The following is a 27917-nucleotide window of genomic DNA, read 5'->3' on the forward strand; positions in this document are numbered from 1 at the left end:
GGTTTGTGCAAGGGGCTGTGACTGTGTGGGAGGGACTGCATAGTCCTGCTGGCAGTAATAGCTGGCAGCATCCTCAGCCTCTACCCTGCTGATTTTGAGAATGAATTCTGTCCCGGACTGTTTCCCAGAAAAACGGTCTGAGACGCCAGACCATAGATTATCAGCATCATAGATGAGAATCTCGGGAGCCTGGCCTGGTTTCTGCTGGTACCAGGTTAGATAGTCGCTGATGCTCTCATTGGCAGTGCAGGTGATGGAGGTGCTCTCTCCTCCAGACACAGTCAGGGAGTCTGGTGACTGTGTCAGCCCTGGGCTCCCACTGGCACCTGGGAAGAAAGAGACAGCATTCCTGTTTTAACTCCATTTCCCCCAGCAGACCTGGCTGTCCTGGTCCTGTAACCTGAGAGCACTGTGGGCCAGAGACGCACAGAGCCCTCTTATTAGAAGAGGCTATTCCTCAGGCTGTCCCCTGTGCTCCCTCCTCACCTGGACTCCAGAGCAGCAGAAGGCAGATGAGTGCAGCCAGGTCACCCATGCTCAGTCTGGCCCTGCCTGAGGCTCCTGCTGCCCAGGCTCACCAAGCAGCCTTTTCATGAGGACTCCGAGAAGCAGAAATTGGCTCTGGGGAAACATGCAAATCAGCAAGGGTGGGGCAGACCTGGTCTGGCAGCTGCAGGGCCGGGCCCACAGTCTGGGGCTCAGTTCCGGCTGACTTCCACTTACAGTCCCAGAGGAGTTTCTTCTTGGCCAGTGAAATGAAAACACCTCTAATTTTTGTGGTCCTTCTTTGTCCTCAGGGTAGGAGAGTTTGTAGTTAGAATAGGGCATCTTCCTTCTAAGACAGAGGGTGGGGGAAGCTATCTGATCCCATAAGTTAATTCTTGATATGAACATGTAATTGTCCTTCTAGAATTCCATGGAATATCCTCTTATATGGGTGGCTAAGAAAAAAAAAATGGCTCTGTAGTTTAGAGGAGATGCTAGGTGCCCTGGAGAGAGGATGTCCTGGAGCAAGTCCATGGCATACCACTTGGGGGTGCTGTGCACCAGAAGAGACTCAGATTATGGAACATCTTCCCAAAGACAGTGTGATCCTTTATTTTGGATATCATGCATTTTGCTTCTTAACTTTTTCTCATTTTCTATATTATTTCTCCTATTTCTCTCACTTTCTCTTACTACACTGTCATATCTTGGGGTAAGACTGTCTTCTTTGCCTGAGAGAGTTCCAGTGTAATTATTAACAGCTCTGCCTTTCTATCCTCACATAAAATTTTGTGACCACTATATATTCTGATTCTCCTTCTTCCAAGTACACTGAGATATTTCTTAACTAAAGTCTTACATGTAAAATTAACAAATATTTTATATCATCTATTAACATGACTGATTTTCGTCTTCTTCTGTTACCTATTATTATGTTTGGTGACATTAATAAACATCCTGGACTCACTGGAGTTCCTGGGCATCATCATTACTATGGGTAAAAATGCAATTTCCAGTAGCTCCTTAAAAGAGTATCTCACCCAGGAAGCAGCTGAATTTCAAACCACCCTCCCCTGCTAGTAGAAGACACAGTAATAATTAATTTGAGTCTTGCTTTGTAAAAACCTGGTTTGTGGGTATGTTTGTGAGGAGTGCATTTTTCCTGTTTTGTCTTTGTCTTTTTTTAATTTTTTGAGTTGTTGATGGACCTTTATTTAATTTACTTATATGTGGTTCTGAGAATCAAACCCAATGCTTCACACACACTAGGCAAGTGCTCTACCACTGAGCTACTACCTCACTCCCTTTCCTGTTTTTTCTTAACATCTAGACCTTCATGTGTCTCCCCTCCTTTTGGAAATCTCCTGGGATGCTCCTTTGTTCCCTCAATTTCCAAGCAGATGACTGTCAGTCTTCCTGGGGTCCAGCCACAGTCTTCAGAGGAATTTTAATCACACTACACTGCTTAGTATTTTAAGACAAATTACAGGAACTTCTCATAGGACCAGCCTATGAGAAGTTCCTGTAATTACATTTTGCATAAGTGATGAGGACTATGTATGGATCTCAGCCTTCCCAAAGCACCCCCTGCACAGTTCCCAATGCTCTATCTCCAATTTCATGTCATATTGTATCAAACAGAAAGCACTTTTATTTACTATATATAAATTTCTTAGTACTGATGTGTTTTTGCATTCTTGCAAGTTCTTAATATTGCTGCAATTTTATTAAAATATATTGTCACATCATACTTTAATATATGGAAGAAATCTTAACATGCACTTTCTGTTTATGCATTTATAGTTCTGAATGACATGGTTTGCATTTTCCTTTTATGCTATTTTTTTATATCTTAATATTAAAGTTAATGAACTTTTATAAAGATATAGAAAGATGATTCTGGGGTGGGAGGGGAGTGGATCCAAGATGGAGGGGAGTGGATCCAAGAGGGAGGCAGAATTCTGTGTTACTCTGTGACCTGGGTCTCAACTAGTGGGAATACTGCTTTTCTGAGAGTGATAGAGGACCCCTCGGCAGCTGCTCCCTCACAGAAGTCATGGGCTGCCATGCCCACGCAGGGCCCCAGGCCTCAGCTTTAGGAAAGGACTCCCAACTACTCATCCACGCAGGTCTCGCAGGTGCCTTAAGGGACCACTGGCATCAGCACTGGTGCAGAATTTCCAGATGCTGCTCCCACGCAGGGTTCTCAGCGGCTACCCATACTCAGAAACCCCGGCCACCACTCACGTGAACCTCCATCTACCATCATCTCCATCTTGGGACTTGACAGCCACTGCCAGAATCCCCTACTCACAGTAGCTTGCCTGCACCTGGGTCATGTCAGGCTCTGAAGACAGCTGAGAGCCGCGACACTGCATGCTACAGAGCTCATCTCTGAACGCATGGCATAAGGCCATCGCCCAGCTCCCCCCACCTGACCCGACACCCCATTGCTGAAAGCAGCTGCCTCCATCTTGGGTCACATCTATCATCATCTTTAGTTGGGGCAAAGACCAGTTTGGAGCACCAGATAGCCAGGTACCCATAGTTTTCTAATTCCCCCTAATCCCCAGCAGCTGCTAACTCAGCAGAATGACTGCTCAAATCAAAACAGCCCTCTGGGACAGGTGTGAAACCACCAGAGTGCAACACACAAGACCCCCGGAGAGAAAGGTTCCTGATTAGGAAGGAGAAAAGGAGAGAGTGAGGGAGACACACTTTACAGACTAATGTAGAGGCCAGGAACTGTGAGGTCTACAGGCAAGATGAGGAGATAAGATCAGGTGCCCACCATCACAGGAGCAGACCCCAAAGGAGATCCTTGAGGTGCAGTCTCCCATCAGGACCAGGGGTGCCATACCACACTTCCAGGTGCCCTGCGCCCAAGACCAACCCTCACACCTGGTAAGCCCCACCATCCTGAGGGCAGAGATACCAACTAAGAACAGACAACCCCACCTATAGGAGAAGAAGAGAAGCGGAAAGACACTGATCTCCAACCAAAACAATCCGTGTTTCTTCCTTAAAGATTTTTTTCTTTCTTCTTTCTCTTTATTCTCCCACCCTCCCATCGCTAATATATGTAAAACCAAGTGCTTTACATAAATTAGGATATTGAGGACTGAGATGACTGAATAGTATATTATAGCTGCATTGTATATACTTTTTTTTCTCTGTTTTCTTTTTTATCTCCAATTTTTACTATTTTAACATTTTTATTTTTCTTAATATGTATGTGTGTTTATTTTATGTACTTTACTGTCTTCCCTCTTACTTATCTACCCAAAATTACTACCTCTCTATTCTCCTGCTACTAACTTTCTTCTTTAGGTTTCTCTTTCACACTTCCTAAGATATAATAATGTTATGTCCTCATCTCATACCTCCTCAGCATACCTTCCTACACCTCATTCCTGGTTCTTTGTCCACTATCAGAAACTGTAGACCCTTTTACAAACCTACTGATTGTATTGTAGATAATAATTGAATTCACCATTTCTGTACATTGTGACCAAACTGTAAACATCTTAATAGCAACTATTTGTTTTTAGATAATATATTGTTTATATTGGGATCTATTAACATTGTCCTTCCCCTCAAAGGAGAGGTACTGGAATCCTACAGGGGCTCTATAAGTCTATAGGGTAAAATGATAATGCCTTGGATCCACAGAGCTAGAAAGGAAGACACACAAGCAATATGAAAAAACAAAGGAAGAAAGTGCCCCAAACAAATCAAGATATCACATTAGAATCCATGGCCAGCACAGCAGATAAAATGATTAAAGGATGACATAAGAGAGCAAATACAGGCAGCAAAAGATCAAATACAGGAAGCAAAAGATTACTTCAATATGGAGCTAGAGGTTCTAAAGAAAAACCAAACAGAAATCCTTGAAATGAAAGAAACAATAAACCAAATTGAAAGCATCATCAATAGGTTAGACCACTTGGAAGACGGGACCTCGGACAATGAAGACCAAATATATAATCTTGAAAAGAATATAGACCACACAGTGAAAATGGTAAGAAACCATAAGCAAGCAGAACATTCAAGAAATGTGGGATAGCATAAAAAGACCAAATTTAAGAGTTATTGGGATAGAAGAAAGCATAGAGTTTCAAACCAAAGGAGTGAACAATCTCTTCAATAAAATAATATCAGAAAATTTTCCAAACATGAAGAACAAATGGAAAACCAAATTCAAGAGGCTTACAGTTCACCAAATGTACAAAATCACAACAGATCCACACCAAAGCACATTATAATGAAAATGCCTAGCTTACAGCATAAGGAGAGAATTTTAAAAGCCACGAGAGAAGATTACATAAAGGGAAAACAAATTAGATTCTGTGCAGATTTTCAACCCAGACCCTGAAATCTAGAAGATCCTGGAACAATATATATCAAGCTCTGAATGAAAATGGATGCCAACCAAGAATCTTGTATCCAGCAAAATTAAGCTTTAGATTTGATGACGAAATAAAAACCTTCCATGATAAACAAAAGTTAAAATAATTTACAGCTTAAAAAAAAACCTACACTGTAGAACATCCTCATCATAATATTCCATGAAGAGGAAATGAAAAATAACAATGAAAATCAACAGAGGGAGGTATTATACTAAAGGAAAAAACCTAATCAAAGGAGAAACCAAGTCAAGTTAAATAACAAAAATGGATGGAAATATAAATCATGTCTCAATAATAACTCTGAATGTTAATGGCCTAAACTCACCAATTAAAAGACATAGACTTGCTGATTGGATAAAAAAAAAAGACAACAATATGCTGCCTCCAAGAGACTCATCTCATAGGAAAAGACATCCACAGATGAAAGTGAAAGGTTAGGGAAAATCATACCATTCACATGGACTGCAGAAGCAAGAAGGGGTTTCCATTCTTGTATCAGATAAAGTAGAATTTAAGATAAAATTAATCAAAAGGGATAAAGAAGGACATTTCATACTGCTTAAGGGAACCATTCATCAAAAGACAGAAAAATTATAAATATACAGGCCCCAAACAATGGAGCATCTATATTCATCAAACAAACTTTTCTCAAGTTCAAGAGTCAAATTGACCACAACACAATAATGCTGGGTGAATTTAACATGGGTCTTTCACCACTGGATAGATCTTCCAAACAAAACTGAACCAAGAAACTATAGAACTCAATACAATCAATAACTTAGACCTAACTGACATAAATAGAATATTTTATTCTTCAACAAGTGAATACACTTTCTTCTCAGCAGCACATGAAACTTTTTATAAAGTAGACCATACATTATGCCACAAAGCAACTCTTAACACATACAAAAAAGTAGATATATTACCCTGCATTCTACCAGATCACAATGGAATGAAATTAGAGATCAAGGATAAAATAAAAAATAAAAACTACTACAATACCTGGAGACTAAATAATATTCTACTGAATGAACAATGGGGTTGAAAAGACATCAAGGAGGTGATTAAAAAATTCTTAGAGGTAAATGAGAACAAAAGCTCCTGGACACTATGAAGCAGTACTAAGAGGAAAGTTCATTGCATGGAGTTTATTCATTAAAAGAATAAAAAGTCAACAAAAAATGACCTAACATTACATCTCAAAGCCCTAGAAAAAGAAGAACAAATCAACAATTAAAAGCAGTACAAGAGAGGAAATAATTAAAATCAGAGCTGAAATCAATGAAATTAAAACAATTGGGAAAATTGACAAAACAAAAAGTTGGCTCTTCAAAAAAATAAATAAAATTGACAAACCCTTAGCCATGCTAACAAGGAGTGATAAAACTTAAATGACTAGCATACATGATGAAAAGGAAATATCAGAACAGACACTACAGAAATACAGAAGATAACCAGAAATTATTTTGAAAACTTGTACTACAATAAAATAGAGAACACTGAAGATATTGACAAATTTCTAGATTTATATGATTCACACAAATTGAATCACGATGATATACACAATTTAAATAGATTAATTTCAAGCAAGGAAATAAAAGAAGGTGTCAGAAGTCTACCAACCAGGAAAAGCTCAAGATCAGATGGATACACCGCTGAGTTATACAAGACCTATAAAGAAGAACTAATGCCCATACTCTTCAAATTATTTCATTAAATAGAAAAAAAAAATGGAGCACTTCCAAACTCATTCTATGAGGCCAATATCACCCTGATTCCAAAACCAGGCAAAGACACATCAGAGAAATACAGCTTCAGACCAATATCACTAATGAACATAGATGCAAAAGTGTTCAATAAAATTCTGGCAAATCAAATAAAAAAACATATCAAAAATATAGTGCACCACAATCAAGTGGGGTTCATTCCAGGAAGGCAAGGTTAGTTCAACATATGGAAATCAATAAATGTAATTCATTGCCGCCCCCGACCTGCGTGGGCAGCTGAACTTAAGGTCGCTTGTGTGAATTTCCAGGGATATCAAATAAAACACAGACACACTTTACCTTTGAGCAAGCTTCAGGAGGACTCCTCCGCTCTCGGCCTCAGGCTCCCCAAAAGGGAGAGCAAGAGAAAGTCACGAGAGTCTGGGAAGAGCAAGCAAGCACATTCAGAAGTGGGCTTTTATTGGGGAAACTCTTGTTCTTTAGAAAGTTCTATCCAAAAAAGGCAAGAAGGGGCAGGGTTACAAGGGATAGATGAGTGTAATTCAACCCTCAGGCTGACACCTACATCTGAAGACACGCCTTATACTTCCAGAGCTGGGACAATACCCACATCACCACAAAATGTAGTAATTGGTCACAGCTTCTTGCTTCAGGACTGGAAGGCGTGGGTCATTCAGAGTGGCTCCCCACAATTCATCACATCAATAGACTCTTCTTATTTTATTTTTTATTTTTTTGTTGCAGATGGACACAATATCTTATTTTATTTATTAATTTTTATGTGGTATGAGGATTAAACCCAGTGCCTCACGTGTGCAAGGCAAGCCCTCTACCACTGAGCCAGAACCCCAGCCCACATCAATAGACTTAAAGATAAGAATCATATGATCATCTCAATATATGCAGAAAAAGCATTCAACAAAATACAGCACCCACACATGTTCAAAACACTAGAAAAACTAGGGATAACAGTAACATATCTCAACATCATAAAAGCTATCTATGCTAAGCCCCAGGCCAACATCATTCTAAATGGAGAAAACTTGAAAGCTTCCCTCTAAAAACTGGAACAAGACTGGGATGCCCTCTTCCAACATTTCTATTCAACATAGTTCTTGAAATAGTGGCCAGAGCAATTAGACAAACTAAAGAAATTAAAGGGATGTGGATAGGAAAAGAAGAACTCAAATTAACACTATTTGCCAATGATTTGATTGTACACCTAGAAGACCCAAAAAATTTCACCCAAAAAATTCTAGAACTAGTAAATGAATTCAGCAAAGTAGCAGGATACAAATCAACATCCATAAATCAAAGGTATTTCTGTATATTAGTGACAAATCCTCTAAAAGGGAAATGAGGAAAACTTCCCCTATCTACAATAACCTCAAAAAAAAAAAATAAAATAAAATACTTGAGAATCAACCTAACAAGAGATGTAAAAGACCTCTACCATGAAAAGTACAGAATTCTATAAGTCAGCTCCTTATATCAGAAAAAAAAACATTTGGCATTTGTTTTTTTGGGAGGGAATTGGCTAACTTAGCATTATCTTCTCCATTGTCATCCATTCACCTGCAAATGCCATGATTTTGTTCTATTTTATTGCTGAATAAAATTCCATTGTGTATACATGCCACATTTTTTTTATCCATTCATCCACTGAAGGGCACCTAGTTTGGCTCCACAGTTTAGCTATTGTGAATTGTGCTGCTACAAACATTGATGAGGCTATGTCCCTTCAGTATGCTGTTTTTAAGTCTTTTGGATATAGAATGAGGAGAGTGATAGCTGGGTCAAATGGTCGTTCCATTCCCATCTTTCCAAGGAATCTCGATACTGCTTTCCATATTGACTGCACCAATTTGCAGTCCCACCAGCAGTGTATGAGTGTATCTTTTCCCCCACATCCTCACCAACACTTATTGTTGTTTGTCTTCATAATAGCTGCCATTCTGACTGGAGTGAGATGATATTTTAGAGCAGTTTTGATTTGCATTTCTCTAATTGCTAAAGATGATAAACATCTTTTCATATATTTGTTGATTGATTGTATATCCTCTTCTGAGAAGTGATTATTCAGATCCTTGGCCCATTTGTTGATTGTTTTTATTTATTTATTTGTGTGTGTGTGTGTGTGTGTGTGCACTTAGCTTTTTGAGTTCTTTATATACCCTAGAGATTAGTGCTCTATCTGATGTGTGAGGGGTAAAAATTCCCTCCCAGGATGTAGGCTCTCTGTTCACCTCACAGATTTTTTTCATTTGCTGAGAAGAAACTTTTTAGTTTGATTCCATCCCATTTATTGATTCTTGGTTTTAATTCTTGCACTATAAGAGTCTTATTAAGGAAGCTGGGGCCTAATCCCACATGATGAAGATTAGGGCCTACTTTTTCTTCTATTAGACGTAGAGTATCTGGTTTAATTCCTAGGCCCTTGATCCACTTCAAGTTGAGTGTTGCGCATGGTGAGAGATAGGGGTTTAATTTCATTTTGTTGCATATGGATTTCCAGTTTTCCCAGCACCATTTGTTGAAGAGGCTATCTTTTCTCCAATGCATGTTTTTGGCACCTTTTTCTAATATGAGATAATTGTAATTTTGTAATATTAGATAATTGTAATTCTGTGTCCTCTATTGTGTACCACTGGTACAGTTTAAGGTCTGGTTTAGTGGTGCCACTTGCTTCACTCTTCCCGATAAGGATTGCTTTAGTTATTCTGGGTCTCTTATTTTTCCAGATGAATTTCATGATTGCTTTTTCTATATCTATGAGGAATGCCATTGGGATTTTGATTAGAATTGCATTAAATCTGTATAGTGCTTTTGGAAGTATGGTCATTTGGATAATATTAATTTTGTCTATCCAAAAGCAAGGTAGATCTTTCCATCTTCTAAGGTCTTCTTTGATTTCTTTCTTTATGGATTTCATTGTTTAGATCACGGGAGGAATAGATGAATTCTAGATAGGGCAGAGGGGTGGGAGGGAAAGGGAGGGGCAGGAGATTAGCAAGGATGATGGAGTGTGATAGATATCATTATCCAAAGTACATGTATGAAGACACAAATTGGTGTCAACATACTTTATATACAAAAGAGATATGAAAAAATTGAGCTGTATACATTTAATAAAAACTGTAATGCATTCAGCTGTCATTTATTTTTTAAAAAAATCAATTTAAAAAAAAGAAAAGTTCAAAATGCTAAAGAGATAATTTAAAGAAGAATTTAGAAGATAGAATGATCTCCCTTGTTCTTGGATAGACAAAATTAATTGTCAAAATGACCATACTACCAAAAGCACTATACAGATTTATTGTAATTCCAAAAAAAATGGAATTATGGCATTCCTCATAGTAAAACAAAAAATAGTCATAAAATTCATCTGGAAGAATAAGAGACCCAGAATAGATAAAGCAATCCTTAGCAAGAAAAGTGAAGCAGGTGGCATCACTATACCAGACTAAACTATACTACAGAGCAATAGTACAAAAACAGCATGGTATTGGCACCAAAAACAGACTGGGAGACCAATGGTACAGAATAGAGGACACAGAGACTAACCCACATAATTACAGTTATATTAGACAAAGGTGCCAAAACATGCATTGGAGAAAAGATAGCCTCTTCAACAAATGGAGCTGGGAAAACTGGAAATCCATATACAACAAAATGAAATTAAACCCCTATCTCTCACCACGCACAAAACTCAACTCAAAGTGAATCAAGGACCTAGGAATTAAATCAGAGACACTGTGTCTAATAGAAGAAAAAGTAGGCCCTAATCTTCATCACGTGGGATTAGCCCCAACTTCCTTAATAAGACTCCTATATCGCAAGAATTAAAACCAAGAATCAATAAATTGGATGGATTCAAACTAAAAAGTTTCTTCTCAGCAAAAGAAACAATCTGTGAGGTGAACAGAGAGCCTACAGAATGGGTGCAAATTTTTACCCCTCATACATCAGAGCACTAATTTCTAGGGTATATAAAGAATCAAAAAGCTAAACACCAAAAAAACAAATAGCCCAATCAAGCCAAGGACATGAAAGACACTTCTCAGAAGAGGATATACATTCAAACAAATAATGAAAAAATGTTCAACATCTCTAGCAATTAGAGAAATGCAAATAAAAACTACTCTGATTTCATCTCACTCCAGTCAGAGTTTGTTGTTTGTATTGAGAACACAAACAACAATAAATGTTGGCAAGGATGTAGAGGAAAAGGTACACTCATACATTGCTCGTGGGAATGCAAAATGGAGCAAACAATATGGAAAGTAGTATGGAGATTCCTTGGAAAGCTGGGAATGGATCCACCATTTAACCCAGCTGTCCTCTCCTTAATCTATACCCAAAGGACTTAAAAACACCATACAACAGGGACACAGCCATATCAATGTTTATAGCAGTACAATTCACAATAGCTAAACTGTGGAACCAACCTAGATGCCCTTCAGTAGATGAATGGATAAAAAGAAAATGTGGTATATATACACAATGGGATATTACTGAGCTATAAAGAGAATAAAATCAAGGCATTTGCAGGTAAATGGATAGAGTTAGAGAAGATAAGTGAAGTTAGCCAATCCCCAAAAAACAAAATGCTGAATAACTTCTCTGATATAAGGAGGCTGATTCATAGTGGGTTTGATAGAGGGAGCATGGGAGGATTAGATAAACTCTAGATAGGGGAAGGGGTGAGAGGGGATAGGAGGGAGCATGGGGATCAAAAAGATGGTGGAATGAGATGGACATCATTACCCTAAGTACATGTATGAAGACATGAATGGTGTGAATACACTTTATGTACAACCAGAGATATGAACAATTGTTTTCTATATGTGTAATATATATTCTGCAGTCACATATAACAAATTAGAATAAAAAATTAATTTCAAAAAAGGAAAGATAATTCTCACTGCATGATGCGGTCTAAAACAAAAAATCCACATGATGATTCAGTTCATGTTTTTAAAACCAACTTATTCAATACAAAATATTCTTTGTCTTCTCTAATATACTGTTATAGTAAAAAACTGTATCAAGTAATATGAAATATATTTTCACTCCCCTTGGGCTATTGCAGTTCTATACAATCTTTTTGTTAAATATATATATATATATATATATATATATATATATATATATATATATATATATATATATTAGAACTTTTAGTCATCAATGGACCTTTATTTTATTTATTTATATGCTCTGCTAAGAATTGAACCCAGTGCCTCGCACATGCTAGGCAGGCGCTCTACCACTGAGCCACCACCCCAGCCCCTTGTTAGATATTTCTAATTTATTTGTTCATGAAATTTTCATGTAACTTTCAGAATCAACTTGTTCCTAATAGCTTGCTATGATAATTATCATAATTATCATAACATAATTATCAAAATTTTATCTGAATGAGAGATAACTTCTTTCACCTGCCCCCTTCTTCTTCCTGCCTCTCCCTACAGGGCTGCATAGGGTCTTTAGGAGCAAGGAACTGAACCAAGACCCCTTCCTTAAGGGTACAGTTGGGAGTGTCTAGTCTCTAAAGAGGGTCCTGGAATGGTGGCTTTACTAACCTGTTGGTGTTAATAATTAACCATGTCATTACCTGCACACTCTTGGCTGGAAAGTACAATCTGTGGTCTAGACATTTAACTGCCAACACCAAGTGGGCACCATTGAGATGCAGAGTTGACCCACACACTAGGGCATGGATGAGTAGCCTGGTTTCTCTTGGCAGCATGTCAGGGGATTGCGGACTCTGTCACCAGTCTCTGTCCTGCAGGTTCTGCTGTAAGGATACTGACTGTGGGTATGTACAAGGCAGCATTCCTCTGGTGAGCAAGTTCCTGGAGGGTAACAGCCACCCTGTTATCCACATTTGGAATATTCTACAGTTCCTCTCTGGAACGAGTAAGATGACTAATACATGCTCAATGCCTAGCTGCTATGGTAATGTCCTTCAAGAGGAGGCTCTATGCTAGTGTCTTACCAGCCTCGGCCTTAATCCCAGACACTCAGTTCTGGGAATAAAGGAATTCTCTTAGACAACCCCAGTGTGTCACTGTGCCTAAACCTGCCCACGTAACAGTAACTTTATACAATGAGCAATATGTACCAATGATATCAATGACCTAATGTAACTTATGGATATAAATAAAGCTGGCAGCTCAGACGAGAAACCCCTTTTACTTTGCCCCTACATGATGCTTGCTTTTCTGTCTCTCTTTTTGCTTTTCTTTACATCTGCTGATGATGGTAATGGTCTCCCAAGGAGAGAAGCAGAAAGGGGAGAAGGAGACTTAGTCAAAACTTTGTCACCAAGAACATGATATCAATGTTAAAAATAGAACTCAGGACCTTGGTGGTGCAGAATACAAGCAGCTTTGAGGTCACACTGTACCTCAGCACATGGAGAGATGAGCAGCCTGGGGCATCAGCAACTCTTCAACCTGTCAGAGAAGCAAGGTCACAGAGCAACTGCCACCTCCAAACTTGGACAGACAGATGGGATTGTACACAACACACAAGTCACAGGGCAGAATCCCTGAGCAGACACGTCTGTGAGGATCAGTGCAAGGTGAGAAAAACAAACTGTACCTGGCAACTTGCTGGTGGTTCAGCGTGACCCAGTGTGAGAGTCAAACCCAGGAGAACCAAGTCCAGGGGCCCAGTCTGTGGGTTTCACTCTAGGAGTCCCAGCAGATCCTGACAGGAAATGTCCCATTTGTGCTTCTAGCAGGAAACGGGAAAGTTAACCATTCTAACTTGTTCAGAGCATTCTGTTCCTGTTAACAAGGCCTGTCCTCAGGGGACAGGCGATTTCACCATGACCTTACCCTCCAGGATTTCTTCACTCACCTGTCTGAGGGAAGAAAACACTCGACTCCAGGCATCCCAGGTCTTCCAATAAGAAAGGGAGGTGCTCTCCTCAAGCTCCGTCTCTCCATCTTCTGTACCGACAGGGAAGGGGCTCCTGAGAGGCAGCCAGTAAGCTTCACGGTCCACAGGCACAGACTCTGGGTGAACTGAGAACTAATCATGTGGACAAAGAATGCACCATCTCCACACCTCTCCACTGCATTATCCAAGGCCGGTTTATGGGGTTTCCTTTTAACTAGGACATCATGTCCATTTTCAAGAAAAACATTAAAAAATCTTACACCGCCCCTCCCCACAACACACACATAGTTTGAAGACACAAAACATATATAAGAACTGGAGTCAGATAGGGAAAGACCTTTGGAATTATAAGACCAAGAATTTTAGAAAACTAGGATTAGCCTGCAAGTGATGTAATAGGGAAACTGTCACATAGGAGAACATGATTTGTGTATTCTTTTACTTAAGTAAATTGCATGACAGCAATAATATGAAGGGCAGGAAGAAGAAATTAGAACTAATATTATTACACATTCCTTGTTATCCCTGAAGCAGTATAATTTTATTGAAAATGGACTTAGAAGTAGATGCAAATTTAGGGAAACCACTAAAAGAAGTAAATAAAAATATGTTATATGCTAATAAGGGAAAGAAAAGACGATCATATAAAAAAGTTTAATTAATATTTCAAAAGGTAGAAATATTACAGAAAATAAATGAGCGAAAACTAAGGGCACAAATTGAAAACAATGACAAATATCATAAAAATGCATTCCACTACATCAATAATCACTTTAGGTGTCAAATATCTAAATATATCAATTAAAAAACAGACTGTCAAAATGATTCAAGGAACAAGGCCTAACCGTGTGTTGTCTATTAGAAACCCAACCTAAATGTAAGAAGATATAGACTAAAAGTAAATGGATAGAGAAAGACAGACCTTGCTAGCTAAAAAAACAAAGTTGTAAGGATTACATTAATTCCAAACAGAGCACACTTCAGAGAAAGAAAAATGGTCAGGGATAATGAATCATTACATAATTACAAGGAGTCAACTCTCAAAGAAAAACATAATTCTCAGTGTATGTGTATGCATGTATGTGTATGCACCTAACAGCAGAGAGTCAGAACAAGGCAAAAAACATAGGAAATGCAAGGTCAAGTAAATGAATCTACTATTAGAGCTGGAGACTCCAACAGTCCTCTATGAGAGATGGAGAGATTTAGCAGGTAAGAAGGAAAATGAGTAGACATAATTGAACTCAATATCACAATCCACCAATTGCATATGATTGGCATCTGTATACTGCTTCATGCAACAATCAGAGATTATATGTTCTTCTTAAATGCACATGGGACATCCACCAACATATACCATATCCTGGGTCATAAAGCACATCTGAATAACTAATTGCATATATGACAAATAAGGAAACATCTAAAGTCATTAATATTCCACAGTAGAAAAACTGGGAGGAAAAAACAACTTATATTAAAGTAAGCCAGATATAATGAAAATAATTTTAAAAATTAGACATCAGTGAAATGTAAAACAGGTAATCAATAGAGAATATCAACAAGACCAAAAACTGATTAAAATATCAATAAATATTTAAAATATCAATAAAATTGATTAGCCTATAGCCAGGATCACTAAAGAGAGAGAGAGAGACCAGACACTAACTGTTAACATGGGATGAAGGAGAGGACATCACTACAGATCCTATGGACACTGATGGGACTGGAGCAGGGATAGGGATATTGCTGATGATGCTGATTGACCAGAGAAGGGTCTGGGGAACCATAGGTCTGCCAGTGACATGCCCAGAGTTCAGCCTGGGGCAATTCCTGTGCTTCCCTTCAGACAGAGGAGCATGAGTTTGAGTGGCTGCGCGATCACAGGACAAGCCACTCCACAGGCGCTGGCAGTCGCCCTTCTGATGAAGTGACACGGGTGTCTCTTCTCAGCTTCCAGGTTCAGGTGGCTGCAGGGACTCTGTTAACCATGGGCCAGACTGCCCCATGTGCACTTCTGAATGTCTGCTGCTTTACTTTGTGGTCTCCAATGACCACAACCCACCATCTCTGAGCTTCCTGCAATCATCATCATCATCATCATCATCATCATCAGTGCCTCGCCTCCAACTTCTAGTTCCCTTTGGCCACCACACTTCTCTCTCTCCCTCCCTTTGTATTTGGCTTTGGAAGAGCTGCCCACGCCCAGGACTCCCCTTCTTGGTACCCTCTTCCTCCTCAGCCAATTAAGACCTGACTTCGGTCCTCACCATGTCACTGAAGCTGCAAGACCAGCACCAGCAAATCAGCATGGCAGGGCCATTGCCAGCGGCAGCGTCTGGACCCTATCTCGGGGCTCTTCCGGGGGTGGACACTGCTGTCCACTTCCTTCTGAGAACACTGCCCCTCCTGCGTGTCTCCTCTCTCAATTCTCCTCCGACTACCTCCTTTCTCTTCCTCTCTTTTACTGTGTGCGTTGTGTTCTTACTGCCCCTTAAATATTAGAGACCCAGAATCCTCTTCAGTCCCTCTCAGTTTTCTTTGTCCCTATAGCTGACATGTGTGACCTATGTCATATCACCGCCAGGGGTGATCCTGAGCTGGGTCTGCCTGTGCAGGAACCCACCAGGGATCCCGGAATTAACCTCAGCTCTGCCATTCTCCGAGGAAACCGACCTGGGCAAAGACCCCGATACGACTTATTGTCATTTAATAGAAGCTCCCTCCTCAGAGGATCATTATTATCATAATGTCATCATGATCATAACCCCTCCCGGGCTGACCATACCGGGAGAGGAGGTGCACAGAACACGCCTGACATGCGGGCACCGCAGCTGAGCCCCACCTGCTGCGCCGCGCTGAGAGCCTTCCTGGTCTCGGCAGTAGCGCACAACCACGACAGGGGACAGTCCATATGGAAGCACTGCATGGCTCCTCTACACGCGGAGGGGAGTCGTATAGACATGATGAGATGCAAAAACGTAATCGCCAAAAAATACTGGCCAGACAGTTAGGAAGTCTCCCCAGGTGACTCCCTAGCGGGGACCGCTGATGCTGGCCCTGGAGAGTATCCAGCCGAAGCCAGGGAAAGATCAAAAGTCAAAATTGGAAGCAGATGCATTAAATTCATATTCGTTTACACCACCACAAAGTTCAAAACCCGTCATTCGAGAGCATTGTCAGTGGGGCAGTATCCATCTCTGCTGAGAATGACTGGGCTGAGCCGCACCTCCCTTGAGGTTTGAGGCTGGCCCGGGAAGGAGCAGTAGTGGACCACTGGCCTAGTCCTGAGAGACCTGCCCAGGGGAGCCCCTCCCAGCCCCGGTAAAGAGAAGCAGCAGTGCAGAGCCCGCGGAGAGCCCCCATCTGCTCGCCCAGGGTGCTCCAGGTCATCCTCCAGGGACAGACTCCCAGGCTGTGCAACACTCGCTTGCAGGCTAGGTGTGACTGGGCCAGTACAGCGGGAGGGACGCTGAGCCAGGCTCATGCTGGGGCAGGTGGAGGAAGGGAAACCTGTGGTGCCATCTGAGGGTAGCAGCTTGTTCGTATGGAGCTCAGACTATCCAAGAGGAAGGACTCCTGGTGCCCATCTTCCTGCACACACATGCCCACGGTCAGGGGAAGAGGGGAAGGGAAACCAAGAGTTGCAGCATCCAGGCTAGACCTGGGCCGGCAGGAAACATTCATCCAGCATCAGGAAGCCAAGGATCTATTCTAGGCTGTTTGCAACCCCTGGCTTTGGGCAAAGTCACTTCCCTATTCTGAACAAAGGGTTTTTTCCTTTCTTTTGCAAATAAAGAAACTGAACCACACCATCTCTGAGGCTCCACCTATTTCTTCATTTCCTGAGACCTCAAGTGCACAGTGAGCAGCACTAGTCTCATTGGGACTGGAAACGCTGCATGTATCCACTTCAGCCACTAGAGGGGGATGTGCGATCGTTATATGGCTGCGATTGTAATTTATTTCTCTGTTTTAAATGTGGCAGCTAGAGGGCACTCCTACCCTGCACTCGCATCTGACCATGCTGCGCAAAGGAATCCTAGATTTCCCCTTTCTCCTGTCAAAGTCAGAGAAAGTCAATTAATCAAAAACTAAGGAGTAACGAATGCTGACTGCCTACCTCCATAGAAAGTACTTAAGAATGAATGCTGTAAGTAGAACTAATCTCTTGAAACCTTGCATTAGCTAATAAGACTGCAACATTTTCTGATAGGGTTACTTATATGATATTTATTAAAAAATGATTAGAAGCTGACAGATTCTGTTCATCTCAGCATTACTTACTGTTTCAGTCAGCTTTTTTTGTAGCTGTGACTAAAGGATCCGACTAGAACTACTTTAAAGGAGGAAAAGTTTATTTGAGTGCTCACGGTTTTAGAGGTCCTAGGCCATAGAAGATTGGCTCCATTTCTTGGGGCTCAAGGTGAGGCTGAACATCATGGCAGAGTGTGTGGCAGAGGGAAGCAGCTCACATCATGGTGATCAAGAAGCAGAGAAAGATTTCCACTAGCCAGATACACACACACACACACACACACACACACACACTATATATATATATATATATATATATATATATATATATATATATATATATATTCCAAAGCCAAGCCCTAATTGCCCCCTCCTCCAGCCACACCCACCACTTCAGTTACCACTCAGTTGATCCCTATCAGGGGATGAATTCACTGATGGGGTTAAGACTCTCACAACCCAATCTTTTCTCCTCTGAACTTTCTTGCACTGTGTCACACGTGAGCCTTCCAGGGACACCACATCTAAAGCATCACACTTACATAAAGGAAAAATTAGTAACCAAGGATCCAAAAGCAGGGGATCACCTCCTATGTGTTTGGTTGGCTTTGGTTTTGGCAACGTTACTGGTTTGAAGCCACAGTCTTTCTCTTCTATCAGTCAGTCAGTTCTGCCTCTGACACAGAGCCCAGGACAGACCTTCACAAGTCTGATCGTCTCTGTCCTGTTGGCTGTCTTCTCCAAGCTGAGTAGCCACAATTCCTTCAGTGGCTATTTATGGGCTACATCTTGTGTGAAGCCCTGAGTTTCATCAATGAGCAGAGCTGAGGGTCTGCTGAAGGGACAAACCTGTGGACCAGGCATTTGGAAGCCCAGTGTGATGAGGACACAGTAACCCAGAAATACATTTCAGTGAACTTGAAAGCCGAAGACTGCCCAGAGAAATAGCCCCTAAGCCGAGAATCAAGAGAAGCAAGGTAGGAAAGCAGTACAGGTGGTACCGCCCAGGGGGACACTTGGGGGACCAGAGAGGGGTGGAAGAGAGCTGGCCTTGAGTGAACGCCTTCCATGGTCCGTCCCTCTGTGAACTCTGCCTTGTCAGGTCCCTCCATCCTGTAAGCTGCTTAGGACAGAGACTGTGTTACTAAAGTTTCTATTTCCTCCCTTCATCTGCCCTAAACACCTCCCCAGTACATGGAGCACAGTTTACCATAATAGATTTTTGCTGATGAGTGAATCCCTGAGCAGGATAACACTTGTGCAATGGGATGAGCACTGGGTAAAGGAGCTCAGCCCACAGTTGAAGTTCGGGTCCTTGGTGTTTTTTCATTCCTAACCAAGAGCCAAGACTGGTGACCTCTTCCATCCTCGAGGTGCTTATTCACAGAGATGTTTTTATGCATTGTGACATCACTGAAGCCCTTGGCTCATGAAGCGATTTTCTGTCTTTCTTTTCTTCCATTCCAAGTAATGTATGCCTTTTCCCCAAGGAAAGGAACACGTGCCATACATCCTCAAGCCTCCCAGAGCCCCAGCTCCTCTCTCGCTGGCGTCAGCCACAGTTTGTGGTTCAGGAGCAGCTGCTTTGGTTGAGCGTGTTGTTCATGGTGTGAAGAGGTGGACGACTGGCCATGAGGACTCTGCCTTCGTGAGCGGGATGAGGTGCCCTCACCAAGGGCCTGACAGGTAGAGCTTCGCTCTCTGCTTCCCACCTTCTGTCACAGGAGGACACAGAACTCTGGAGTCTGCAGAGTTCAAGGCTATCTTGGAAACGCAGATGGGACTGTCCCCAGACATCAAACCTGCTGATCTTGAACTTCCCAGGTTCCAGGACCATAAGAAAGGAATCCTTCTTCTTTACAACGTCGTTAGCATGTGGCTGTCCACCTAGCAGCACACGTGCCCCAGACAGCATCCTCTGCAGAATGGGAGCCCTCCCCAGTGCGGGCTGGGCTGCGCTTTCTCCTACATGGCAGCAGGGGGCAGACGTGCCCCGCCAGAGTTCCAATTGCCTGAAGGGACTGCCCAGCTGTGAGTTCTGAGAGCACAAGGTGCCCCCACCCTGACTTCAGCAGAAACAGATCAGAGGGCGCATAGGGAAGTGACAAGCAGGAGGCAGAGGAGGGTGGTCAGCGCTCAGCCTGGTTCCTTCCTCAGGGCTGTAGGAGAGACAGAAAGGGCCTGAGGCTTATGGGCACTGAGTGTTCTGCTCCTGGGCTCAGCGTGGTCAAGTCCACTCCCCTCAGGACCACTCTGTTCAGCTGCCCAGGAGAAGGGGTAGGGGGTGGGCATGGAAACAATACAGCAGGGTCTGTAGAGTTATTTCTTATTTGATCACAGGGCTAAGTTCTGCCATGAATATCCAGTAAGGACCCTCCTAGAACTTACCACCTAGGGAACTAGGCTAAATAGAAGTATCCTACATTGGATATAAAAAATTCAAATGTACCCGCATAAGTAAGGAGAATTGGGTCTGTATTTTAACTAACACAAGCTCCTCGTGTGAGCCAACAGTTGGCTGGTGGTGAGCAGAATTCCTAAACTCATGCCCCTGACGACCCTGGTCACTGCAGTTCTGAGTGGCACACTGTGGACCACGGGTCTCCACATAGAGTGTTTTCCTTGCTATAGAGAGGCCAGCGAGAGCCACTGCAGGTGCTTAACCCAGAGAAGCCTAAGCTGAGACGGCCAGCTGGGGGCCGTTGGAGCAGGTGCACAGATGTACCTAACATGGTGGTGGAGAACTGTGCAGAGGGTAAACTGACTGGTGCTGTGGTTTGAGTGTGTCCCAGATCCACCTGTGGGAAACTTAATCCCTATGCAGCCGCATTGGGAGGCAGGGCCTCTGTGTTACCCAGGTCATGTGTCTTTGTGAATGAATTAATGCCCTGTACAAAGGGCTTGTGGGAGTGGGTTTACCTGCCCCACTGTTTGGTGAAGACACAGCATCAGGACGCCAACTTGGAAGCAAATAGGGGGCCCTTACCTGACTCAGAACCTGTGGCCCCTTGACCTTGAACTCCCAGCCTCCAGAACTGTGAGAACAAAAATTTCTCCTTTATAAATCACTCAGCCTGTGGTATTCTGTTATAGCAGCACAAAGCAGACTGAGACACTGGGGAAACGATTTGGTTCAAGACAATGACAAAATCCTTTATAAATAGGGCTGCCCAGTCACTGAGCAAAGGTCCCCATTGACATGGGACAGTGAGCAGCATGGACATGAACTCTGAGGAATGAGCACAGGTCACCACTGCAGTAAGCCCCAACTTACACACCGGGTGAAAGGAAGATGCCTTTGCCATGAATTTCTGGTATTTTTTCTTTACTTTATTCAACCAAGAGCCTGATTATGTTTTAATACCTGGAGGAAGTATACATTAGCAGGGGGAAAAAATGACTTTTGTTGCCAAAATGATCACCTGAAAAGAAGGAGAGCCTACCAGATCTCCAGAAAAGGTGAGGAAGAGGATTTCTCACCGAGTGTTTTAAGGGAGGAAGGTGGTGGGGGACAGAGACACCTTTGGTACCAGAAAAAGGTAAGACTGCAGAATTCCCCTCCCCCGCGCTGACAAAATTAGGGAGCCAATAACATTTAAAACCAATAAAAACTTGACTGACAGCAATCAAAAAGGGAAAGGGACATAAATACACAAAAAAGTCAAGAAACTGGGGACTCCAAGTGGAACAAACAGAGGGGCAGCGGTGCTGGGCGACCACCCTGCTTGCAGAGCCCCCTCCACGCCTACCCCAAGTCTGGAGGATTTTCCCTAGGGCACCAGATGTGGGCAGAGCAAATGGGCCCTGCAGGCCTCCCTGGGGTCCTCTCCTGGCTGATGCCTGGTGGAAAGGGACACTAGGGATGAGTGGGAATAGATCCGAGAGGCTTTGGGGTGGACCTTCTCTGCCAGAGTCAGAGCCACACCTGGATTTAGGAAGGTGCGCCAAAGCCCCGGGCAGTGCCGCGGCTCACACCTGGCAGCCTGGAACCTGCACTCGGACCCCTGCCCTACTCCTTCCCCTGGGCCTCCCAGTCCCCCTGGGCTACCAGAACAGGGCAGTGCAAGCCGAGTGGGCAGGGGAAACCGGGGTCTCACTAAGAGCCGGAAAGGACAGGAGCCTCAGGACTGGGGTCCTTCAGGAAACGAGACCTGGGAATGACAGTGTGGGAAGCAGGTGATCCTCGGATCGGGCATCCTCATAACCTGATGGGGGGGGGGGGGAGGGACCGTGTGAAAGGCGTGGAGCTGCAGTCGGAGGCGGAGCCCGCCTGGTGGTCACTCCTGAGATCTGATCTGGGCCTGCTTTCTCAGCTCCCTGCAGCCATCACAGAGTGGTCTTCCTTGGTCTTAGGTTTGGGCACAAAGTGGTCTCCTCTGACGTAGATGTTCTGGGGAATTGTCCGTTCGGCAGGAGAACTCGCAGGCCCCCAGTGGGCGCCAGGCAGCCCAAGGCCAGGCCAGCTCAGCCGTCAGCTGCCTGTTTCTCTGGGATCATAAAATACCCGGTCTTCATCAGGTGGCTCAACAGATGCACTGGTGTGTGGGGGCAGGGAATCAAGAAGTCTAAATCAAGAAGTCTAAATAAACAAAAGTTTATTTACTTTTAGCTTTTGGGGCTACCAGCAAAAAGCTAAAAGTAAATAGATCAGTGGAGCAAAGGGGAGGGGAGGGGAGGGGAAGGGGTAAGAGGAGGGAGGAGGGGAAGAGGAGGGAGGAGGGGGAGGGGGGAGGGGAAGCGGAGGGGGAGGGGGAGAGGATGGGGGATAGGGGAGAAGCAGGGACTGAGTTATAGCAAACTACCTTCTGAGCTTTTACAGTTATGTCAAAATTAACCTTAATGTTATGTGTAACTAAAAAGAACCAATAAAAAGGGGAAATAGTTTAATTTCATCTTCTTTTTTTTTTGGTACAACGGATTGAACTCAGGGACCCCCAACCACTAAGCCACATCCCCAGCCCTTTTTATAGTTTATTTTGCGACAGGGTCTGGCTGAGTAGCTTAGGGCCTTGCTAAGTTTCTGAGGTTGGCTTTGAACTTGTCGTTCTCCTGCCTCAGCCTCCTGAGGGGCTGGGAATACAGGAGACTGCCACCACACCCTGCTCATATTCCAATCTTTTATATTTTCTGTATTGTATGTAAATACAATGTTCTGTGTATTGAAAAAAAATCAAGACATCACCCATTTAATGACACAACATCCAGAAGCAATTTTAAAAGACGAATACATTCAATTGCATTAATGAAAAACAAAATAAAAAAATTTTCATGGCAAACAAAAATGACTACAATCAATCAAAAAATGAGAAAATAGGAAAGTGTATTTGCAACCTATATTACAGAAAAGGACTACTGTCTCTAATATACAAATAACTCTTAGAAATTTCAGAGGAAACAGGCCAAGTAGCCACTGAGTAAATTTAAAAGATATATACACAGAAATTCATAGGAAAATAATTGAAAAAAAACTTTGAATTGAGAAAAGTTTCTCAATAGGGCTCATAATAAGACAAGTGAAAATAAAAACTACACCATGATGGTTTCACTTTCTTTCAAGTTCACTGGTGTATTCTGTTGGTGAATCTGTTTGAAAACAGCACCGCTTGCACAATTCTGGAAGTGATATAGAAGCTTCTGCAGAGGAAGTTTGGCGACAACTAAAATGTTGCATATGCACTTTTTATTCTCCCTCAACTCCCTCTCTCCCTCCCTCCCTATAGTAAGCACATAGATTTCATATGGTTGGTTTATTTTAATCAATACTTCATTTTGTCTGTAATTCCAGCAAATCAGGAGGCTGAGGCTAAGGCAAGTGTGAGATCAGCCTCAGCCACTTAGCAAGGCCCTAAGCAACTTAGCAAGACCCTGTCATAAAATAAAAACCAAAAGTTCCAGGGATGTAGCTCAGTGGTTAAGCACCCCTGGGTTCAATCTCTGGTACACAGAAAAACATTTTACATAGGTCTTTTCTGACGTTCCTTCTGATTGCTGTGGTAAGATCCTATGCCCTTTCAACTCAAGTCCTTACTCTTTGATAACTTCTAGCTTTCTGGCATGAAAGTTATCCTGGCATTGTCCTGTATACTTCCTTCCCCAGACCTGGAACCATCCCTTTAAGGAACCTCGGCTGCTCTCCTGGAGATGAGTGCTTAGGGTGCCTGGGTTCCGGCACAGGCATGGCTGTTGGGTTGTATTGCTTCTGTTTTCAGCAGAAAGAGGAAAACACTCAGGTTCATTGAACAGCAATAAAAGCAACCAGTTTACCAACTGCTTAATATGAAAATCAGCAGTGTAAAGGAAAAAATAAGCATTTATCCTGATTTTTCTGTATGAAGCATTTCAACAAATCTTCCCAAGTGTTGAGGACACTGCTACAACAAGAATGAACAAAGTAGGAAAATCACGGTTTTCAAGACCAGACAAGATCATTCTCCAGCAGCAAAGATGAAGCATTTAATTATCATCTATCACCACCTGAATGTGTTTGCTGATCTTAGTGTCACTATAATTAGGGCATCAGACATTAAGCACCTCTGTAATAACAAGATACAAAGCAATACAATCTTTCCTTTGACACATCCTTGCCCTAGATGTTCAACATGCAGATATGAAGCCTGCACAACTAACTGCCCTAACAAGCAACCTAAAAAATGCAGAAAGAAGATAAATGACACTACAAAGAATCAAACAGGTAGCTGTAGAACCAGAGTGGCTAGGACAACTAAAGTCTCTGCAAAATGTCATCAGCGTGGGGCTCAGGGGAAGAAGGGGTACCCTAGACTAGAGACTCAACATGTTGTCTTGCCAGCCAGGTGCAAGGTGCTAACCTCACAAACCAGCTAGAAGCAATAACTCCAACACAGCCAGGGACATTCAGTTAGATTCCAGGTGATAAGTGATACCAAGGAATTCACGTTAATTTGTTAAGTAAAATAATCAGGATCACATTATGACTTTTGTGGTCACTGGGAATTTTTGTCTTTTTGAACTCCTTCCTACATAAAAATGTCCTTCCTCCATAAAAATGGTGTTCAAAAGTATATTTTATGATCTCATTGGTACAAACATTAATATAACACCAATGTAGATTCAATGTCATATTTTTGGTATTATTTATTTTTCTGACTTTGAAAGAAATAAAAACATTTCTTTTCCAGGCTCCTATAGGTCCTGTGGGTCAAGGCAGTGTGCTCCAGGGGCGAATCATCCCTGATGATAATGCCACAAACAACTAAAGGAATGCCTTCAGAACCATCTTACATGCTAAGGTAAATGAATAAGAACTTAGTTCACAGAGACAGGAGCTCAAAGATAAGCACATAAAACAGAATATGCAAATATGCCATTCTAAGGGGGGAACTTGAGAGCCCACATAATCAATGTAGAAATTAGAAACAGCAAGGAAGAGAATTGTCATCACTAAAAAAAATGCGGGTAGCATTAACATGTGGGTGACGATCATGTTGAACTCAGAAAACAAGGACTAAGGCTAAGGAATCAGTCTAAATAGCCTCAGTGCTATTACTGACCCATAATGAAGTGGCGCTCCCACGGGTCAGAGCTGTGCTCTTCTGCATGAGCCATGCATGGCCTATGTCTCTCTAAAATAGCAAAGGGCAGTCGGGAGGAGTGCTTTTTCCCAGTTACTGTCAGACCACTAGACAGTGGTGTACAGCCCTGAGAGTCCTCATCTCCAATTGGTATAAGCCAATGGTGATCACTGTATATCTGGAAACAGATCTTGGGGGAATCTCAAGACAGGAGGCACAGCTATTTGGGAATTAAGTGTACAGGGTGGGAGCTGGCAATGTAGCACCTGGTGCTTAACTAGTACGGTAGCATTTCCATAGGGCAGACAACCAGATAGTGCTTGGACCAGGCACATGCCTTCCCATACAAAATCCCCATCCAAGCCTCTTCCCTAATTTCTATCCCTTACCCAGCCTCTGTAGAAAGAAGTAAAAAGGCAGAATTCTCATCCAACAGATAAAATTATGATCTCTATGAGAGCAAAACTGTACATGTGTGATAAAGACACTTGGGAACAAGGCTTTCTGGTTCCTGCTACAGTGGGGTGAAAAGTGCAAAGCATACCTTACTTCTCTGATCAATGATAAAACTGAACAAGATGCTAAAGCAACTCTTATTCAGGCACCGGACAGCAGATAACATAGGATTGTGATCCTAGAAAGAAAGAAAAAAAGAACACTCAGTGTAAGTCTTCCATCCACCCCATGTTCCTGCTTAGGGTTGTTTTCCAAAAAAGGAGCTCTAGGAGTTCAGCCCAGGGCATAGCGCTCTGTTTGAAAGAAGGAAGCAGATCTGAGGTGAGGGAACTGACAGAAAAACATCCCCAGAAATCTGTATTTAATTCACCTTGAATCTTGGCCAAATTCTAAAATCCTGGCGGAGAATAGCTACCGGGGATGGGGACAGCACTGTGAGCTGACCAGAGATCCCAGAGATCACATATATTGGGAGAGTTTGATATTCTGACCATTTGGAAGGAAGAGATCTTGCTAATCATCCTGGGCATTTAATTTGGATCCCCTCCCCCAAAAGGCCATGATTTTAAGAGTAAGGTTTCTCTAACTAGAGACTAAGAAAAATCCCAGACCTGCCCTGAAGTCTACAGCCAAGACTGTGAGATCCAGTCTACACACCAGTAAATTAATAAAGCCCACTACTCTCTAAAAGAAGACAATGAAATCTCTACTTCCCTGACAAGTGCTCTGGCTTGAGTAGGTGTCCACTCCAAAGGCCCACGAGTTGAGGCTTGGTCCTCTGGGCCCACTGTTGGAAGCAGCACTATGTGGGCATGATCACATCTGGGCCACCCTCCCTCAGAGCATGGGGCCCTGGGCCAGCAGCCACTGGACAGGAAGCCGGAGAGCAGCCAGCAGGAGGGGAGTGGCAGTGGCACGAGGGTCCCAGGCTCTGGTCTCCCTTCTCCCACACTTTGAGGTCTTGAGAGTGTGCCTTTGATGACACAAGGCCAGACTTCCCAACAGTTTGGATTCTCGAGTGGCTTATTTTAATTTGCATAATCATTCTTAGCAGTTACTGCTACACGAACTAGTAGATAACATTAAGAAAAAAATGTTTTTTCTATGTGGTAACTGCCTTTTTAAATGATGATAATTGCCTTTTTAAAACAAGTTAATATTCTCATAATACTCTTTCTCTTTTGTTGGTTGGTCAAGCCAGACTATTTCAGTCATGCTTTTAAATAAAGAATCAAATCTTGGTTTCCATTCTTGGGCTCATATTTCTTTCTGTTTCCATTTTTTTCCTCTTTTTTTTTTTTAACTGGTACAATTATTATTTTTTTTTTTTTTGCAAGGGTTGACTGATTTGTTGATTTTCTAACCATTTTAATTACTTGGTTAGGTGTTCCATGTAGGATTGTATTTTTCTTTTTCTTTATTAATGCTACCTATTTTAGCCTTTTCTGCGTGCTCTCTGGTTGCTAGTTTTATTTCTGGTCTATCTATCATCTCCGGAGAGTTTGGTGCCTTGTTCTTTTAATTTGTGATGATGAAGTTATTTAACACGCATTTTTTTTGTTTGCAGGTTCATTTGTGTGTGTGTGTGTGTGTGTGTGTGTGTGTGTGTGTGGCAGAACTTGATACTGCACTCTGACCACATCTGCAAAAGATGAGGAAACCACCAAAAGCAATGCCCAGCTTACGCCTCCAGGAGCTCTCGGCAGGACTCCCAGTGAGAGGCAGGGAGTCCTCAGCCCATCCACATGAGACCCTGGGGTGTAACTCAAGAAGGTGTCCTGTGTTTACTGCAGAACTATTCACCACAGCCAAGATGTGGAATCAACCTAGGCGCTCACTGGCAGATGGACAGATCAGGAAAGCATGTTGTACATACACAATATTAGCCACAAAAAGAAAGTCCTGTCATTTGCCGCAGAGTGGACGAACTGGAGGACATTAGGTGACATAAGTAAAGTATGCAATACACATACCGCACATCTCCTTCACATACGAAAGCTGAAACGTTGGTCTTGGAGAAGAGAAGAGAGGGAGAGTGGTCAACAGAGCCTGAGTGAGAAGGAGATGGAGACAGGGGGCTGATGGCCACGGGGTGCTCTGGAATACGCACAGGTAGGAGG

Source organism: Callospermophilus lateralis, chromosome 14 (genome assembly GCF_048772815.1).
Source record: "Callospermophilus lateralis isolate mCalLat2 chromosome 14, mCalLat2.hap1, whole genome shotgun sequence".
NCBI classification, from domain to species: domain Eukaryota; kingdom Metazoa; phylum Chordata; class Mammalia; order Rodentia; family Sciuridae; genus Callospermophilus; species Callospermophilus lateralis.